The sequence below is a fragment of the Haliotis asinina genome, chromosome 11 (assembly GCF_037392515.1).
Source record: "Haliotis asinina isolate JCU_RB_2024 chromosome 11, JCU_Hal_asi_v2, whole genome shotgun sequence".
In the NCBI taxonomy this organism is placed as follows: domain Eukaryota; kingdom Metazoa; phylum Mollusca; class Gastropoda; order Lepetellida; family Haliotidae; genus Haliotis; species Haliotis asinina.
Window position 1 is genome coordinate 6,212,921 of NC_090290.1, and position 22,115 is coordinate 6,235,035.

The 22,115-nt window shown below is 38.5% G+C and overlaps 1 protein-coding gene across 5 annotated transcripts in view; it reads right to left on the reverse strand.

Annotated features, from left to right (window-relative positions):
- Positions 1-21,744, reverse strand: part of LOC137255757 (5-hydroxytryptamine receptor-like) — a 191,313-nt gene extending 169,569 nt beyond the window's left edge. For 3 of the 5 annotated variants that reach the window (XR_010954532.1, XM_067793272.1, XM_067793271.1), the window contains exons 1-2: positions 21,692-21,744; positions 13,264-13,347 (exon numbers count right to left, since the gene is read on the reverse strand). The gene's annotated coding sequence lies outside the window, so the exon portion shown is untranslated. The remainder of the gene's footprint in view (positions 1-13,263; positions 13,348-21,691) is intronic. The other 2 variants (XR_010954534.1, XM_067793273.1) reach the window with 1 other exon arrangement.
- Between the last annotated feature and the right edge of the window lie 371 nt (positions 21,745-22,115).

The following is a 22,115-nucleotide window of genomic DNA, read 5'->3' on the forward strand; positions in this document are numbered from 1 at the left end:
TACAGAGGTAGCTGAACGTTGTGTAGTAATGTGGTACAGAGGTAGCTGAACGTTGTGTAGTAATGTGGTAAAGAGGTAACTGAACGTTGTGTAGTAATGTGGTAAAGAGGTAGCTGAACGTTGTGTAGTAATGTGGTACAGAGGTAATAGGACGTTGTGTAGTAATGTGGTACAGAGGTAACTGAACGTTGTGTAGTAATGTGGTACAGAGGTAGCTGAACGTTGTGTAGTAATGTGGTACAGAGGTAATTGGACATTTTGTAGTAATGTGGCACAGACGTAACTGAACGTTGTGTAGTAATGTGGCACAGAGGTAACTGAACGTTGTGTAGTAATGTGGTACAGAGGTAATAGGACGTTGTGTAGTAATGTGGTACAGAGGTAACTGAACGTTGTGTAGTAATGTAGTACAGAGGTAACTGAACGTTGTGTAGTAATGTGGCACAGAGGTAACTGGACGTTGTGTAGTAATGTGGTACAGAGGTAACTGAACGTTGTGTAGTAATGTGGCACAGAGGTAATAGGACGTTGTGTAGTAATGTGGTACAGAGGTAACTGAACGTTGTGTAGTAATGTGGTGAAGAGGTAGCTGAACGTTGTGTGGTAATGTGGTAAAGAGGTAGCTGAACGTTGTGTTGTAATGTGATACAGGGGTAACCAAACATTTTTAGTAATGTGGTACAGAGGTAACTGGACGTTGTGTAGTAATGTGATACAGAGGTAACTGAACGTTGTGTAGTAACGTGGTACAGAGATAACTAAACATTTTTAGTAGTGTGGTACAGAGGTATCTGAACATTGTATATTACTGTGATAAAGACGTATCTGAACGTTATATGTTACTGATAAAGAGGGATCTGAACATTGTATATTACTGTGATAAAGAGTTATCTGTACGTTATATATTGCTGTGATGAAAAGGTAACCGAACGTTATATATTACAATGATAAAGAGGGATCTGAACATTGTATATTACTGTGATAAAGAGTTATCTGTACGTTATATATTACTGTGATGAAGAGGTAACCGAACGTTATATATTACAATGATAAAGAGGTATCTGAGCGTTGTATATTACTGTGATAAAGAGTTATCTGTACGTTATATATTACTGTGATGAAGAGGTAACCGAACGTTATATATTACAATGATAAAGAGGTATCTGAGCGTTGTATATTACTGTGATAAAGAGTTATCTGTACGTTATATATTACTGTGATGAAAAGGTAACCGAACGTTATATATTACAATGATAAAGAGGGATCTGAACATTGTATATTACTGTGATAAAGAGTTATCTGTACGTTATATATTACTGTGATGAAGAGGTAACCGAACGTTATATATTACAATGATAAAGAGGTATCTGAGCGTTGTATATTACTGTGATAAAGAGTTATCTGTACGTTATATATTACTGTGATGAAGAGGTAACCGAACGTTATATATTACAATGATAAAGAGGTATCTGAGCGTTGTATATTACTGTGATAAAGAGTTATCTGTACGTTATATATTACTGTGATGAAGAGGTAACCGAACGTTATATATTACAATGATAAAGAGGTATCTGAGCGTTGTATATTACTGTGATAAAGAGTTATCTGTACGTTATATATTACTGTGATGAAAAGGTAACCGAACGTTATATATTACAATGATAAAGAGGTATCTGAGCGTTGTTTAGTCACACGATACAAAGGCGAGAATACGTTGTGAGCTAAAGTGATATGGAAAACTTGTGAACCGATGAAATGTGGAACCATGTAAACCTTTGGAGGTAATGTTATGTACACATAAGTCAACAATGGAGGCTAATATATATTATATAGAAATAACTAGAACAAAGGAGCTAATATGTTATGCAGAAGTGTGTTAACTTTGTTGGCTAATGCTAAATAGAAACAAGTTAACGGTGTGAGTTAATGTGAAGTAGAAATAGGTAAACGGTGTGAGCAAATGTTACATAGAAGCAAGTAAACGGTTTGAGCTAATGTGATATAAAAGCAAGTAAACAGTGTGATCTAATGTTATATTGAAGCAAGTAAAAGGGTTGCGCTAATGTGATATAGAAACACGTAAACGGTGTGATCTAATGCGATAAAAGCAACTTACCGATGTGAGTTAATGTGATATAGAAGCAGGTAAACGGGTTGAGCTAATGCGATATAGAATTAAGTAAACGTTGTGAGTTCATGCGACATAAAAGCAAGTAAACGATGTGAGCTTATTCGATGCAGAAGCAGACAAACGGTGTGTGCTAATGCAATAAAGTGAGTAAAACTTGTGAGCTAATGCGATATAGACGAGACTACACGCATTGTGTCATATAGAAAGAAATAAACGATATAGGGATGTGATACACTCATACGTATATGTTGTAGGGCTGTAGGTAAACGCTATTGAGTAGGTTAATGCAGAGAACCCGTTCGTATCATATATGGTCAAGATATCATTTCCTGGCCCGTGCTTGAGGGTATTTCGCCAATACCGTCGCAGAGATCAATATACCATTTTTGACCTTTCCCCAGGCAAGATTTAATGTAATTACTGGTTCACACACTTGAAAATCGAAGGTACACGTTTTTCAACGTCATACTTCCAATTCCTCGTCTGTAGAACACATCGGTTTCTGTCTCTGAAACTCGGGGGACTATTTTCAGAATAGATGCTCAGACAGGCTGAGGTGACCATAATTATTGGAAACACATCCCTTGGTACTTTATCTTGCTATTCTCCGTCAAAGAAGGCGAGTTTACTGACACTTTAGTTAACTTTATCCAGACTCGAGAACCTGTCTACATTGGAAGGTTAGTCTGATGGTTAAAAACGAGACAACACTGGGCACTATTCAGTTGGGACAGTTTTGTTCCAGTGGTATATTCGTCATTATGACATCATTTAACTTGGAACGGTTGTCAGAGACATGGTGCCTCAAGTTACAAATGTATAAGAATATAAGGTATTTCCTGGTCAGTAGGTCAGTACGAGGATGGGATTTCTGAAGTTAAATGTGATTAGTGTTATTGTAAATAATAACAGTGACATAGATATCGGATATTCTGTTATTTTGTGGTGTCAATCCTAATGGAGTCCTTATCCCTAATCGTACTGCCTGTCTGTACCACATATTCATTCTGTACGACATTTGAAATTAAACGTTTACTTTTTAACGGATTGCAGTCTGTCTTGTATCACATCACCTTTCGTTCTCCTGTCTCCCCCGTCTTGTATCACATCACCTTTCGTTCTCCTGTCTCCCCCATTCTCTCTCGATTTCATTCACTCCATCCCCTTTCCATCTCTTAACCCTTTGCACTTACGGATCCTTTTTTCTCCCCCACCCCAGTGTCTGCACTTTCACTCCCTGCCTGTCTTACTGACCTGAGGTCGTATGTCGGTCTTACCGGCTATCAAGTAAATGCGTTGTACTCACCGTACAATGAAGTTGTAATAACCTGCCATCTCAGCGTCTCTGAGCTCGTGGTTGTCTACAGACCAGACTTGTAAGGAGCTTGTAATATGCCGTTGATGGTTGAGCCAGACATAATATAAATTTAGCACGCTCAATCATGCAATGCCCCAATAGAGAGACAAACATTATAACCCTTAGCAATCGACACCAGACGAAAGTCTTACATTTAAGTTATGTGGTGTTTTCACTGACAGTCAAATATGATGATCAGTGCAAGGTTGAACTGATATTCTCATGAGTAGAAAAGTGATTCGGGTTCTACGCCGCTAACAGCCTTACTTCAGCAATATCAAGGAATATTCCAGAAATTGGCTTCACACATTGTACCCATCTGTATGACGAAGTCCTAGATCGTCAGGAAAATTAACATACTCCTCAGAGACATTCAGAAACATAAGATCATCTACTAAAATGCTACACTTCAGTTAGAACATACATTACGCACAAATGCAGTATGTTAATTGTAAAAAAAATATGTATGACAAAAAGCATCAAACTGTAAGACAAATAAAAGTGATTCCGGGAAACCTTTTATCTCAGTTGTACTGTAAGTTGTGCCGAATTATACAAGAACATATAAGAACAAAATACAAGAATATATATGAACGGTAAATATCGGTATAGAATCGATAAGTATCGAAGCAGTGAATACACCAATAATCTACTTCAGTAACGCCATTATATGTGAAAACGCGAGTGAATAGTACTAGACTGTTTACTCGATGTGTCAGGTTGAAATATACCCATGCTGGTCTTATGATGTAAGACCAAATAAACGAAGAGGTCAAGCGCCTAACCTCAATCACCGGATCGTCTGGACAATGTTTGATGATTCACAAACACATGAACAAAAAAGAAAGTTCAAAAAGATTCATTTAGGATTAATTTAGCTTTCGGGGACATTGTTTATGATGGTTGCTCTCAAGAACAAAGAAACGCGCTCCTCAAAAAGGCCCAGTATCTGTTCAGTACAGAGGAATTGAAATACGGCGCCTGTCAACCACGAGAAGAAAAGTACGGAATCCTGTAAGGGACATTCGTGCCATCTGGACCTTACCCTGAATCTCGCGGTATCGCGATCTCACAAGCACACATTCTCGAACTTTTCGTACACTAAGCTCGCTTTCAAAGGTCCGAATCGGTATAATGGTTATTACAGCATTGTGTACGTCTTGAATATGGAAACTTCCATGATGTCACAGGAACAAAGCCTCGTGCCTTTAGCATGAAGATCCGGGCTTGAGTCAACCTTCAGCAACCCATGCTTGTTGTGAAAGGCGACTGACAGGATCTAGCGGTCAGGCTCGCTGACTATTTGACACATATCATGTTTCACTAGATAGATGCCCATCGATAAATCCAGACGTGATTATTTACAGACCACCGCTATATGGCTGCTACATATCTGAGTGCGACGGGTAAACAAACCAACCAACTATCGTGTTTTTTTAACGCTCACCTTGAAGTCAAATACAACTCGTGCTTCACAGGAACACATCATATCGTGTAGTTATGCATCGCAATTGTTAAGGCTTGTAGATTCTATGTTGAGACCTCTCACAAGACACATTGATTTCTCACCAAAAATGCTCATTTCCCGACCATTCAAGACATAATCTAAATGGTAAAAGTAGTAAAGAATTGTGTTTTCAAAAGAAACGTTTCAAATCGATTTTTACACATATATTATTCAACACATAGTTATTCAATTAGTCAAATTCCATTTGTTTAGTCCCGAAATCGACAAACGTTTCGAATCATATTTACACATGAAGGTAAATGTTGCAATCAAAGGTCAAACTGACACGTTGAATGGAATCAGCCATCTCGCAATTCTTCCATTTTCTGTTTATTACAATTTCAACCTTTATGTGGACATTGAAAGGATAATATTTCCTTACCGACATTTGTGCTGGACCAACATGGGTTCTCCAAAATATAATATCCCGATCGAATCCAGATATTTAATGGCCTACCCGATTGCCGTGTGTTCAGGGAACCTCTCTATCGCCATTTAAAGTCATTCAGTCAAACTGGTATTCGTAAAATATGGCAAGATATGATTTTTTTTATCGAAATTCAAACGTTATACAAATACAACGGACATGCCGTGCAAGTGTTCATCAATAAGACCTTTGCTCAAAGTTTATATGTTCAATTAAAACATATCCATTAAAACTCATAACATGTTGCATATTTCTAAATGGCATTGTGCAATCATGCAACGAAACTGTTGAACACTATTTTATTCAATTTCGAACCAGATGTATGTATACACGTATAAATGTGCCACACTCACACTCTGATTGTAAGTGTAATAGTACAGACATTTTCCAAATTCGATTTTCCAGACTGCGGTGACGATCGACTGAAATTCTTATCCTATTCCAAATTTGACACATCTGTGGCTAAAGTTATATTGAATGAATTCCCTATCTGGATTAGAGGCATCGTCCGGTATATTTACATGAGTCCGAACAAGTCCCTCGGCCCGAAGGGAGAGGTTTATATAAACAAACGTCGAGGGTACCTCAACCCATGGTCCTAGTGAACGACGTATTTATCTTACTGAACACCTCAATGTTAATTTTGAACTGTTTGAAGCATGAGTATCGGATCGTACACTTAAGCCAGCCTGTGTGGATCAAACGATTCGAATCTTGCACCTTGCAGTTTCTCCCAGTCGGTTTTGTCATAGTAAAGGCACCATGATGAAATTCCCCTTCTTAATATTCACAGGAACTACATTTGAACGTTTTGTCAAAATTTATGTAATGGAAAGAGAGTCAAATGTTTTCGTGGCCATCGCTAGATTTTGCGGACGACACAAGAAAAGCAGATTTAGAGTTACCTCCCTTCCATCGATTTCCATTCGCATAATCTCGACAATTTCCGTGTATCATGCGTCATTTAATGTTAAAAAATATTAAGTAACATATAACATAAAATATAAAGATAAAAAAGTAACTACCACGAAGTACCGAGTTGCTATTGTAAGCGGGGTATATTGCAATGAATCACGCTTGTAAGCTGGGTACATTGAAAATAAATGAAGAGCGCTCAGCCACGTATTTGTGTGAGGTAAGATAATTACTCTTGTATGCGTGATGTGTGCAACCTTTGGGGTAGGATATGGTTTTGCGAACACTGTGTGTTGTCACTATTTAATATCAGTTCCTAAACAAGTTTGTATTTCGAAGTCGAAATCATCCAAGAAATCCTGCCTTACTTGACATAAAAGCTTAACATACAAGCAAGGTTTTGTCACTTTTTATATACAAAAGTTACAGAAGATATAGTCAACATTAATATAGTGACAGTTGTCAAGTGAGTTAAACAATAATGCAGATCAAGGAATAATAACGCGGTGTACCTTGTGAAACAATAATTCATGGACTTGCTGAACTGACCAGATCAGATAAGACTGCCATTATGGTGAACAATACGCTTCAAACAGAAACTATTAGTATTGTCATAGAAACGTAGATAATTCCAGTTTTTGACATCAAAGGCAGAGTTCGTGATGACAGATATAAGTCCTCTCCCTTTCCAAGTTAAGGATGAGTTTGGTGTGTCGCCCTAATGTTGTAATTGGCAGTCGCTCATGTTTCGGTTTATAATGGAAAAGACCTTGTCTGTTCATGTTCATAAATCAATACAGCCTTTAAGCAACCCTGTGATATAGTTTGTCGAGATCAAAATTAACTGATGTATCGTTTAATGGAAGCTTTGTGTACCTTGCTGTGGGAGCATTGTATTATGAAATTAAACTTTCATCAGAGTGGCACTGGATGTACCTTTATGTTTGACTATTTGGAAACTTCGTAATATGATGGATTTTATCAGCTCAACATGACATAGCATGATTCTTTTCTCTGTTATACAGAAGTAGTTTTCAGCATTGATTGAGTATTCTCTTCAAAGTAAATACGCACACTGTCTTACTATTCTGTACAACAAAATGTAGTCTAAATGTATGAATTATGAGATTCCACACATCAAAACACGGATTTTTTTATACTTAGCATCACAGGTGGAGACCAAAGAGGAAAGTGAAACATTTTGTGGGACACTCTGAAATGAAACTCAGGCTTCGTGTGAGGCAATCATACGCGTTGAGTGATCCACTCTCTGATGGGGTAATTACTAATGCATATTTGGTACTTAATTAGCCGGAAAACATACAACATATACTGTTAATTCCTGCTTATGCCGTGGTATGGTGACCGCATGTGGTCACTTGTCCATCACTGATAATTTAATGGGGCAAAGTAGTAATGAAAATTACCATTTGAAACCATTCACATGGTTTTGTGTATTAAACAATCATGTAAGAGGACTCGCTTGTCAGTCTTCATAGGTGGACGTTGCTTGGAAGAACATGAAAGTAGCTTCATCAAAGCATGGTCCATAAACAATACTCTGTAAAGCACGATCGTGAGTTTGTGCCAAGTGCCAGAAGATTTCGGTGAATGGGTGGAAGCGACGGCGTAGGTAAAATAACACCACGTGTTGCCTGTCAGTTTTGATAAATGTCAACACTCAGCCGTGGCTAGATTTATGACTAAATCCTGAGATTTACTGTACAAGCAGTAGCGTTCCAAACAACAGATTGTAATCTGAGGGATTAGCTTTAGTTTATTCCTTTCTTAAGTTATACCTTTTCTAAGGTTTAGACGAGCATACATTTACTTTCAGATGGTGTTTAAACATCACTTTTCTTTCCGACACAGCTAATAGTGTAAGTCAGCACCTTCCATTTAGGAGTGGGAAAGAAGAACAGACTCTTTAACTACCTAGTGGACTTAAACTAGGGAAAGCTGGCACGGAGTAGTCTCCTTTAACTAAATAGTGTGTTGCGTTGAGAGTACTGCGACGAGAAGGCTACAGAACATATTATTGTTGTTATATGATGAAACTGAGACAGGACTGAGGAGAGCACACATATTGCGACGAAAAAAGACTAATTAACTAATTTTAGTGTTCATATGATGATACTGAGATGAAAAAGGCTCTTTCAACTTATTTATGTAACTAACTATTGTGATATGATGGTACTAAGACGAAACGTACATGCTTTAACTAACTATTGTGATATGATGGTACTGAGACGAAACGTGCATGCTTTAACTAACTATTGTGATATGATGGCACTGAGACGAAACGTGCATGCTTTAACTATTGTGATATGATGGTACTGAGACGAAACGTGCATCCTTTAACTAATTCTTGTGATATGATGGTACTGAGACGAAACGTGCATGCTTCAGCTAACTATTGTGATATGATGGTACTAAGACGAAACGTGCATGCCTTAACTAATTCTTGTGATATGATGGTACTGAGACGAAACGTGCATGCTTTAACTGACTATTGTGATATGATGGTACTGAGACGAAACGTGCATCCTTTAACTAATTGTTGTGATATGATGGTACTGTGACGAAACGTGCATCCTTTAACTAATTATTGTGATATGATGGTACTGAGACGAAACGTGCATCCTTTAACTAATTATTGTGATATGATGGTACTGAGACGAAATGTTCTAATTTATCTAACTTGTGCTATGATGGCACTTCAATAGCGGATACTCGTTTAACTTTACTATCGCCCTATGAGAATTCGATGTGTCCCCTATGGAATATTCGGGCAAATATGACAACCTACACCCGCCATTGTCTCCATCAATCTTAAACAAATTCAGTTTCAGTGTCAGCAAATCCATGTAATGGGTTTTTCAGTGACTGTAGTTCTGTTCCATCAGGTGAGTGTGATGGGTGTCATGTGTCAGGCAACAATCACATACATGGTGATGGACATTGTGCAAGAGACTGGTGCAACCTGACATGCTTATCCTTTTAGCGAACATTTCGTGTCAACACTCATTATCTGTGATTCACTGATTCATTCAGGTTTTATCACTGTTTTGTCCTTCATGCCCCGCTGGTCAATCTCTGGAGATGGCAAAATGTTATGGCTGATCATTGTCCTGAAATTATTGTTCTCAGCCATTGTCGCAATAGGTATATTACATACATACATACATACATACATACATACATACATACATACATACATACATACATACATACATACATACATACATACATACATACATACATACATACATACATACATACATACATACATACATACATACATACATACATACATACATACATACATACATACATCCGGTTTCTATCTCTGTCTGTCTCTCTCTCTCTCTCTCTCTCTCTCTTGTTGAGAATGCCGAGACTTAGCTGATTCTCAAAGCCTTCAAGTATCTCCTGATAATACTGATACATAATATACTCATTTATATTTCTAGATGTTTTTAAGTTGAAACCAAAACAGAACTCTAAAATATTTAGCAAGCTAGTTTCACGCTGCCGGGTTACTTAGAGTAAAAAGAGTCTCACGTCATACTTTCAATTAATTTTTTAAAATGTAGTAGTTTTGAGGTGTGTAAATATTTCAATTAAATGACTTTACAAAAACAAGTTTAATTATCGAAAAGCAATAAAAACCCCAAGATCAGGTTTGGCACCTGGTAATTCACAGGCAAAACATGTTCAAAAACATGACCGATCATGGCAGTTCAAAATATTTTCATGGGTTTTTTGACGGCAATTTGTGTTGCCATGCGTATCAGGGCAAGCTCTGGTCAATGTTTTCAAAATGTGTGTGCCAATGTTTTTCATGTTGATATTTTCCTTAAGTTCTATTAACTTTCAAACTGCTCCAGAAGAAAATTTGAAAAATACTTAAATCCGGTTTGAAGGATGACAACATTACATTTAACTCAGAATCCTGTGCCTGGTGCGATCGCATTTGTTTGTAATCCCAAAATATTTTGAGGCAAGGCTTTACGACGTCCTCCATATATCAATGAGAATGTTTTGCTACTTCGATTAAAAACGTGTTGAAATTCTAGACAAGGGTTCCGGCAACACACCCAAGGAAAAATGACGCTAAGATACTCGCTATGCTAGATCCTTTATATCGGATGTAATCTGGCAATAGAACGATTTGTAACAATCGACAAGCTCTGTTGATAACATTTAATATCTACACGTATACGTGTCCTGTTCTTCTTTGATATCAATATTTGTAATAGATAATGTCTAGTATTCCACGCACGCCTCAAGACCGGGTGTAAATTCTCATAAGTTCCATAAACACATCTCTTCAAGTCGGGCCTGCCCTTGCGGTCACCCAAGAGACAATATTCACCACTTATTCACCTGGTCTTGATATAATGACACGTGTTTCAATGTACTGTCATGAACATGGATACGACATACCTTAGATATTATCTGGTGATGTGGACTCTGAAACTAACAAAACGTTGATCACCATTGATCACTGTTCACCATTTTCAAAGTGACTTATGAAATTATTCATAAAGAGCAAACGTGTGGCACCCGTACATTCTGTTACTCTATTGGCAATTGGTTTGTTGTAAATAGCTTCCTCAAATATGTACATGTTAGGGAGAGGCATTTATATAAGCGCACTGAAGTTTGTTTATTTTCCAATCCTTTTTTTTCTCTTGTAGTAAACTATGTTTAAAACACCCAGGTGAATCGACAGAAGGAGTCCAGATAGACTGGCATGTAACCAGGCTTTCCTCTAATACTGAGGCATATTTCTCCTGATGCCATTGCAAAGCAGTAGGAACACTCCAATACAATGTCTGCACTGAAGATCATCATCTTCGACCACGCGTTACTTCATATCGGGAATGATCACCACCTGTATTTCAGTTTGTTTACAAACATCACGTAGTAATAATAATGTGCAAACATGGAAGGTATATGTTTACATTTTGTTTTGAGAAATTAGGTTATGACCTTTTGTGTTTAAATTTACCTTGTATACATTCAGAGTGTATTGCATGCCTGTAAATGTTACGTTCTTGAGTTGAATTGATTCATATACACATATACCTGCAATATTTTTGGACACATTTGAATGTCACAACAGTATACCAAGCAGTGACTGCAAGCGTTTTTCAAAGGTAATTAATTTCAAGTTAATTAAAAATCACCCTTTAATGCCGCATTGACCACATATAGAACATCGGTACAAATGATGAGCTGCATTTTCATGTATTAATCCAATATCGACTTAACATAGACATGACACGGAAGTGTCAATCTATTAACATATTACGTGACGATGCATGTTTATCATTTCCCATTGCATGTGTAAATGTCAATGTGAAAACTAACGTAGGCATTTTTGCAATGCTAAACTGGCATACCATGAGTTGACTATGCATCTTGCAATGCTAAACTGGCATACCATGAATTGACCATGCATCTTGCAATGCTAAACTGGCATACCATGAGTTGGCTATGCGTGTTGGAATGCAAAATCGACATACCATGGACAGACTAGGCATCTATGAATGCTAAACTGATATTCTATGAGTTGTCTATCATCTTCTGTTTGTCCATCATAAGTTTAATATACAAGTGATGATGCCACATTGACATACTATGAGTTGGCTATGAAAGTGTACATGCCACATTGATATGCCGTAAGTGGTTTATGCGTCTGTGACTGCTAAATAGACATATCCTAAGTCGACTATATATCTGTGCATGCATTTATAGTTTTCAGCTGTGGCACATGATGATATCCGTCAGAGACATCTCCACCCTCGACACAGCATGTTAAATAGACATTACAAAGACAATGAGCTTAGCTTTGCCGACCAACTAGGAGTTAGTATTTCAGATACGTCCCACCTTATTGGATTAATACAGTGTCCAATGTTACCATGATTTGTCGCTTGAGTTATTTAAAAGTTGTTCGTGTGTGATTTACGTCAAAGGAAAAATATGACGCACTGCTTTTCCACTACAGCCACTGGAACAGTTATACGGTCATTAAACCATAAACAGTTTATTTCCAATTTCATTGCTATATTCGTGTAAAACGAAAACTTGAAAACCCGCATTAATAAATTATGAAATAGCGACCGAGTAATAGAATTAAAGCAGTCGAGCGCTTAACGGTCGTTACCATTTATATATCCTACTCTCACCTGGAAATCGTCTAAGATCGTCGACAGACATCTAAGTGTTTGAACGCTCGTCCAGACAATTTTCAAATCCAATTCCAAATGAAATCCAACCACAAATCACGCCAGACACCAATCAAAGTCCACTCTCTTTGCACACAAACATGTCCCAGAACCTACACCCAAATATTTGGGGAAAGAGCGCTTGAAATTGCTTGAAAGACGGTTTGTGTTAAAGTGGAAAACTCCACAACGCTGAAGCGGCAAAGAAATGTTGTAGAAGCCGCTCTCAATGATTATCTAAACTGGAACTTGTTATTTCTGCGTTTAAGAGTATTTTGAGAACGAAGAAATAACATTTGCCCTATCGTAGTTTGTGCATTACCATTCAGAAAACGATCAGTGGTTTCAAATTGAGAGAGGAAAAAAGAGAGAACGAGAGAAAGTGATTGAAAGAGAGAAAATACATACTACGATAATAGATGTGCACACGGAGACAAGTGCAGAGGGAGAGGCGGCGTGTGTGCGTGTATCTTTGTGTGTGGGGGCGTATGTGTGCGTGTGTGTATAGGCGTGTGTGTGTGTGTGTGCGTGTGTGTGTGTATGAAGGAGGGACAGGGTAGTACTGCGATTGAAAACACGTTTCTATGTCAGACATGGAGAGACACATCCATGATATAACAATGAAAACAAAACACAATATCATCAATGTATAGATACTGAGCTAACTAGACACAAAAAAACACTTACTTCAGTCAGCTGTGCCCCACATCATGGGTTTCCGGTGTTTAACTTCACAGAGAAGTTGCTTGTTTACAGATATCTCCAATTTCACTGTACAAATAAACGACTCAATTAACCACTGAAGCAATCAATATCAGCAACTGCCACTCAGTGATCAAGCAGTCACTTCATTTTAACTCAGTTCTACATCTGTCATAAGTATTGATTATGTAACATATGTTACCATAGGACGGAAATCAGATAATGTTTACAAACACATTGCAAACATGTGTCGATGATGTAGGTGTTACCAACGTAAATCTCGTGTACAGTGCGGGGCGTTTTTACGACCGTTTAATTTCTTAGTTGCCAGTTCAATACCTATAACGTATTCCTTTAGTGAACATGTATGTAAATCCTTCTGCAGATGTGGAAATATACAAACACATCCCTGATATTTATGAATATTTGATAAAGGAAAGTTGCACAGTTGGACTGATGCGTGTTCGAAATCTTATAACGATAGGCTCTTCTCAGCTTTTTTGCATAAAATATATCACCCTGTTCTCAGTAGCTGTGTATTTAGCAAATACCTGAGTCATTCGTTGCATAATTTGGTTATTAACGTCGGGAAACCCGATACGAATATTTTATGGGACACAATTAATTTGATGAATGGTGAATGTTTCAGTGGAAGCTTCTGTTAAGAGAACTACATAGCTGGCCCAGAAACATGCTAGAAGCCGATTACACCGTATGAACCGGACAAGGGAAGATTCCCACCTATATGCCCTTGTTAATGTCTCCTGACATCACACAAAGATGTAAAACTGATGTTCCAGTGACACAAATAAATACACATTGGAAAATAGGAAAATAGGAAACCAGTCCTTCGCTAAATAACCATTATCTGTACGCCATCGAATAAAAACATCCGTGTATTTTGTCAATTGTTTGATCCGCAGTGGTGACAATTCAATCTGTTTCTACATACAGGAAGTAGTGCATACGCGTGGGATAATTACTGCAGTGTAAGAGTGGTACACGTTCGCTTCCATCGATCTGATTCATCTTTCTGATCACATGTGCCTTATCTGTAATCGATTGACGAATAGGGTCTAGATTTGTGATGTCGGATGAGGGGTTTGGTGATGGACAGAGGAAGGTGTTCTTAGAATGGGAAGTTCTGACCACCAGTAATTCAATAAAATATATCTAAGAAAAGCTTGACCGTTGTCGTGACCTTGGCAAACAATAGAAGGGATTAATTGTCCGAATCAATAAGTCAATTGGGTGGAATTAGTCAACAGCCAACTCAAATGGCGTTGTTAATTACTTCCATTGTCGATTCGGATGAGTCGAGTTCATCAGGCTTATATTCAATACATATACATTGATTTTGTTAGGAGAAACACGTGCCTCAAGTTGGTACAAATGTTTAATGTCAGAAGACGTCGTGTTTGTGGATTTGTCAGGATTGTATGTATTTCAGGAAGCTGTCATCCATTGGGTCAAGCAGGTCAGACGTTAGGGTATGGTCATTGTTTGTGGTCATGCACCGTCGTATTTCCATGGAAGTGTCTACAAGTCCAAGGATTCTTTCGTAAGATCCATACTCTAAACTGGAGACTGTTCACTGAAAAGGTAGAGATCTTCCCTTGTCATTTTTGTTCGGGTTATAACCGTGTTCTTGTGTTCACATTGTTCAGATTGAACACTTATTAAATATTACCACCTCAACCCAAACAAAAAAAATAATAGCAAAACAATAAAACACTATGCATGAAAGAGAATATCTTTTGTCAAGCAATATTTCAACATCTCCAGTCTTTACTTGTACGTTGGAAGTTATTTCCTGCACAATGGGTCATGCTGTTTACTGAAGTTTTCAAAGAGTGTCAAAAACTCTTACTCAAAAGTTGTTTGATAAAAGCTTTCAGATTCGATGACTCGGTAAAAAATTCCAAACTTTTTGTCGAACACATGTTGAGGACATGCCCTTTCCTGAAGCATCAGTGAAAATACGAAGACAGGTGTTATTGCTTTATTTTACTTACACGGTATGTCCTTGTTTAACGAACAATTGACTGAAGGAGGTGCAGAATACTCGTGTACCATCATTATTTGATGGGGATTCATCTACAGAAACATCACAACCAACCGATCAGCTAAATGAACTTGTAATTGTGAGTGATTAAAGAAAGGATTTACGTGTAAACTGCACACTATAACGAGGAGCATGTTTGGATATATTGTCTGATTTGAGTCTAAGTCTGAGGGGGTCAGCATTTTGTATCGTCCAGTGAAGAATGTAAAAAAATAAAGATCATCATCACCATCATCATCATCATCAACTACACCTTTTGTTCATCATATTTTGTTCTCACTTACGATCTTACATATTTGTTTCTTGCTTGCAGGGACCATCCAGTAAATCTCATTGCAAATGAGAAAACCTCTCATGTGAGAATACAATTAAAACGTCCATATATTACCCGTTACGACAAACTTGATGCATGTTAGAAGCAGGATGTGGTTTGTGCTTCTGACAAGCGCAACTACCAGGAAGGGTTTTTTTAAAAAAAGATCTGGAATCTAGTGAGCAATGAATGTATGTTTATGAACGAAAGAGACGTGTGTTCAGTAGGGACATATTAATATAATGGATTTGTCGCATTTATCCGTAAACACGTGCTTCACCAAAATATCTTAGGATTGGGGAGGATAAGAGGTTGGATCTTTTTACGCTTCTGTGTGTATGTGAAAAGTCACAGTTAGAAGAAGATACGAGTAGACGAATACAAATGCAACCACTTCTTTGACAGGTTGAACAAATTGGCGATTGTGTTGTGGCAGAGTTACATATCTGTATCTAATGTAATGTAGTTTTGTATGGTGAAAGCGGCCATCATTGAGTGAGTGAATGAGTCTGTGAGTGAGTGGCTAAGTGGGTGAGTGGGTATGTGAGTGAGTGAATGAGTGAGCGAGTGAATGAGTAAATCGTTGCGAAAGTGGGTAGGTGTGGGTGGGTGAGTGATTGAGTGAAAGAGTGAGGATGGTGACTCCTTAGGTAAACTGCAACTCTGGAGATGTATATCATCATCCATCCTGACGTTATATAAGACAAGGTTTGAAACACGGATATCATTAAACGGTCCACATCCCTACACAATCATCTTTTTGTTTTGACCAACATATATACAGTAAAAAAACTGTTATGTGTCAAATACACTATTATATCGAAGAAAAAACATGGACCCGTCAATTCGTGTTAAGTCATCATTTGATGTCGGTGTCCAACCTAAGATAACTCGAAGTATTAGTAGGTTCCAGCGATTTTGACACAACCGTATACGGCAATTTTAATACTTCTGAAAGCACCATCATAGCCACGTGACGCAAGACTACCGATTTGCGAGTTATATCTACAGGGCTATCGTATTCAAGGCAAACGATCGTGTATTCATTACAGGATAATGGTTAACGTGTTCCACTGTTGCCATGCAGGAGTACTGGAACCGCTTGCACAGCTCTCCAAACTAGACAGCTAAACAGCTGGAAACACTTCGACGATCACACGCTAAAACAATCTCCACTGCCTAATACTCTTATTTTTGTCAACGACCCTTGCTTTGGGCATTTATTATTCAAACTTACACGCTGATATAGTGGACTGTCGAGCAATGTGACACTCTCTATCCCGCTAATGTCCAAACGATGAATCTCAAGTTTGGATGAAATATTGACATAGGACCAATGCCAAATATGAAACTCAAGTCTGATTGTTTAGAGATTGGGGTGTAAAATTGCAGCGCTTCTAATTGGACAGTGAAGTATTGTTTGGTGAGCTGAAATGACAATACGTGTATGATCATAAACGCATCATTAAAAAGGACTCCAGATGATTATTATAGTTCATTAAATTATTATACAGTGGAAGCTGTCTAAACCAGCACTCATTGGGACTGAAGAAAGTATCCAGTTTAGACAATGTGCCGGATTATAGAACTGATGATAAATGCTCCAGCCACCGATGGGACAGATTTTTGGCCGGTGTTGACAACTTGCCGGATTGGACAGATGTCGGTTTTGACAAATTCCACTGTAGTTGTGTATGTCAGCTTAGTATGAACACTGATCTTTGTCAGACTTCAAACTGCTGTTTTTCGGTACCTGTACTGACTATGCAAAGCAGGAAAGTCGGAACGCTAACAATGTCTGGATATGTTGACTACCGGTATGTCGAATATATGGCCCGGATTTGCACGGTTGTGCACTGAGAAGAAATAGTAAGGAACCCCTCTTGATGGTTGCCAGTACGAGGTGACGCCGGAGAAGAAACAATCACTGAACATCATAAAGTTGATGTGATGCAAATACACTGAGGTGTGATGTAACCCATTCGTAAGTCCATACACATCGCACTATCTCCACCGTGGATCAGGATGTTTACACTTTAAACCGTGCCCCCGATGTATTTTGTAGTTACACGCAACCAGTGTTTGCAATACTTGTCAGTTGATCATCAGGGCTTGCAGCAGGCTGCAGGTTTTATGCTCTACAGGGCCTGAATGAAATAAGCAGGCCCATTTTCTTGAACCGTCAAGCTACTGAAACACTGGTCAAAGCCTCACACTGTTTCAGCAAACATCAAATGGGTAAGCCAGTGGTACACAGAGAACATTCTTTTTTGTGAAAGACATATGTTGACATTCCTATGCAAAAAACGCTGAAAGACCAGGACGTGAAACCAAGTTATCGTAAACTGATGGATCATGGATGATTCCCGAAAGGGGAAAGAAACTAGGGAAAGATTCCAGTTGTGAAAAAAAGATAATGTACTGAAGGCCACAAGGGCCTGCAGAAATTTAACACTGCCATCCCGATGTAATAACAACCGGCGCTGGGCCTCCGGGTCGGCGCTAATTTCGAAGACTGTACGCAACTCCTCCCATATATACTCTTCTTTTATATGCTGAAAAAAATGAAAAAACACATAGCCGAGTTTGATATGAAAAATATAGAGTAAGACATGAAATGAAATCACATGTTATTTGTGAAAAGCCCATGGAAAACAAGCACGGGCGCCATTCAAACGAAGGTACCCCCATATCAGCAGACAGTATCTTGTATGGCATCCATACGCCGAGGAATAGATGAGACCACGGTAGGGACGTCGGGACCGTAAACCTGCTTGTTTCAGATGCCTTCGGACTGTAATGGGGTGGACCCGTCTCCCATGTCTGCATATGGTGTTCGCTGCTGTTGTTGCTGCCGTCCTGAAGCGATCTCTGCGGCGCTCCTGTCGAATTTGTCGGTCTTGTCTAGCCGTCGTCACCGGACGTTGACCTGAACTGGCTAGGTTTTCAACACTTGCTGTTTGTTGATGTCTGCTGACAAGGCGGTTGATGCTTGACTGGTTGACATGGAGACGCATGGCATCAGGTGTCTGTGAAGTCCCTGCTTCGAACAGTCCAAGAGCATGTTCTCGTTCTTTAATGTCAGCCGAGGCATTGTCTCAAATGACTGCTCCCCCACTGACTCCCTTGCATTAAATGCATGACACCTCATGTAATGCACGTTCATTTCCTTTTCCACAATCACATTGCATTATCTATGTAATGAGGAGAAGTTGCGTTTTAGAGAGTCTGCCTGTTTCCAACTACATTGAGTGGATTTAAACTCGGACAATAGGTCCAAAACTCGTTTTATCAACAGACGTTGGCTACCTCGTTTTCATTTGGTATAGTTTCCTAATTAATATCCTAAAAACTCCCCTATGCGTTTCCAAAGTTCACGTTTGATGGTAATTCTTAGGCATATCTGTTCGTAAAAGCATATACGCATAATACAGTCGGACTCCGGTTCAGCTGTTCTAGCGTATGGTCACAAAGAAGGTTTTGTCGTGTTTGGTAATAACTGGAACATGAATTAACCCGCACATGTAATCTGACGAGCATAAGAAAGTACACCGGTTGTGCTTCTTCCAATAAGACAAATGTAGCAAAACCTTTTGATGAAATTGAAAAAGGATGTTGACATTGTAGCAATTAACAGCGACGTAGAGATGACCACTGCTCACGGTCGATTGGCCCAGCGGTCGATTGGCCCAGCGGTCGATTGGCCCAGCGGCCGGTTAGCCCATATGCCAACAGCATGAAGTTCATTTTGTCATTGAGAATAGGCTCACACGATGACCTAATGATGTAACAGATGCTGACGTCACTGTCAACATCCGGTTGTGCTGGTATACAACCCGCAGACAGCGGTCCTCTAGGGGTGTTGTGACTCTGAGACGTCCAACTCTGGGTCTGACCTGTCATATTTAAACGGTTAATCAGCCGAATAATGGTTTGTCTTGGGCAACCCATTATCTTTGCAATATCGCTGTTGGAAGTACCGATCTGTGACATTCCTGTGACCCGTTTTGTAGCGCCGACGTCAATACTTGAATTTTCTCGTGAGTGTTTTGCCAAGTGATTGTTCAATCTTCAAGACAGACAGGTTTTACACCCTCTGTACGACAATTGCTCGTGCATGAGACAATAATCACAATTTTGTGAAACTTACAAATGTTTTTGGTTCCATTTAGGCAAATGAAACATGATGGTTCCGTTCTAATACGCTGAATATTTTTCATTAATGTTATTAGTTAGAATGCATATTTGGGATAGCAGCAACAATTACCCATGTGTAATTTCTTTTGCTCGTCAGTTTAGGCTCGGGATGATAAGGAACTCCCCCGAATGACAACAAGTAGACTTAATGAAGTAACAGATCAGAATGAGTATCCTATTGCATTGTTGTGTAATTCATTTCATGTAATCATGCACATGTCACATTTAATAAACTACATCTGTCTGTCTGTCTTTCCGCCTGTCTGCCTTTCAACGTGCACGTGTTTGAACTTCATTTGATAGTCATTTACAAACACATGCTCACGATAAAATAGGAAACACGGAATTAACTCTGCTCATAGCAGAGATGTTTTATTATTGTAGAACTGTTTTTGTCGCTTTTATTTAAATGGCATCTGTACGACCCCGGAAACAACAAGTACATGACCATATCTGTCACATCTCGCCGTTCATCCCAATACTGACAGTGTTATGTGAACTCGAATTCAGAATTGAACACAAACATGGTTTCACACCCTACGACACTATATCAGCATTATCTAACACATGTAACTATGGACAAAGTGTTGTACACGTTGTAGACACGGAGCAGGGTTCTACACATTCATATCTCACATCATCGATATGCAAATCCCATATGCAATATCGATTAACTGACACTATAAACAATTGATTGATTCATTGAAAAGCCGTTGATTGATTTCTTTCAAGAAATAGAACCTGTCGGTTCAACATATTCCAGTGACATACTCATAACGGCCTCTGTAATACCGTTATACTCAACATCATATGGTATGCATACGGAAGTTGCTGTACTTATTTACGCTTAACGAGAGAGCATTACACCACATGTGCATATAAAACAGCAAATATTTCTTATTATCGTAGCTTGGTGCACATAATTACGTAGGTAAAATGTTGAAAACTGACAATTATAGTTTTTTAGTCTTATACCATTCCGCTTACATTAGCACAGTATTTGTACATGTATTTGCACAAAGTACATGCTTACATACAATGTCATGTTCGACACGCAATTCTACTCGATATATATATAACGAACAGTATATATTTGCATATGTAAATACTACATTATAATATAAATGAATATATGTTTGATTATAATATCATAACCTTAAATATACCAGATTAGAAAAAGGAGCATTTTTAGAATTATTTATTTGTGTCAGCGGTTAAGAGCGGTTGATGTTCAAACTGCCATGTGTGCACAAGTTGTTATACTATATTCTGTGGTGCAGGTTCTTGAGGATGCGTGGATGTGTGGGCGTAACAACCAGAACGAATAAAATGGCTTATGCAGTTCCATCAGGATTAACTGTTGGCTGATGAAGAAAATGTTTTTGTCATTGAACTGCTTTTCTCAGTTTGGTATAATGTCACCTGACCCAATGAATTTGCTCTTTTGTACAATGGATATTTCAAATAACGCCCCTTTTAACCAAGAGGCTTTTGAAAAACTCCACATGTGAGAAATGACAAAATGGATGTTCAGTTTCGATAAGATGTATTTCTCTATATAAATTTGTTTTTCAACGCGACTTAATGAGAAAATGATAAAACAATATAGTTTGTGTTTTGAAAAGTCATATCGATTGAAAAATGATCTGTCACTTTCTCAAATTTAAGACATACATTGTAAACACGTGTTTCGCTAGAAAATATAGAGTTTTACTAAAACTAGCTTCCACAAATAGAGTTATTCACAGTCGAATACGATCCATAATTAAAAAGTGCCTTTATAAGTTTCGTTTTATTTACAATCCTTATTTTATAACTACAGACATAGTACCACTCACCTGATACACTCGATGATGGTATTAAGTCTTTATCCACAGTTACCCACCTGAGTGAGAAAACACGCGTGGCCAGCTGTTAAATACCCGCCTCAGAACCACAGGTGGCTACTAAAACACGAATCCAAGCTTGTATCGGACATGGAATCATTTTCACAGTTGTCCCCGCCATGCGTGGCCAAGCCATCGTTCGGATATCGTACGGTCGATATTTTCCATACAACCGCTTAATTAATAGAAGCCGAATGAGCGAGATGTGCTGTTTCACCGGATTGGTTAGCAATTAAATTTATTGAGTAAATTCCGATTGTGTGGTACTCCTGCAACAACAAAGGCTAAAATTGTTATCCGTTGGCATCTGGCGATGAAATCAGTGGATTTTAGCTCTAAAAATAGGTAAATCAAAGCATAATGGCGCCGAAAGGGT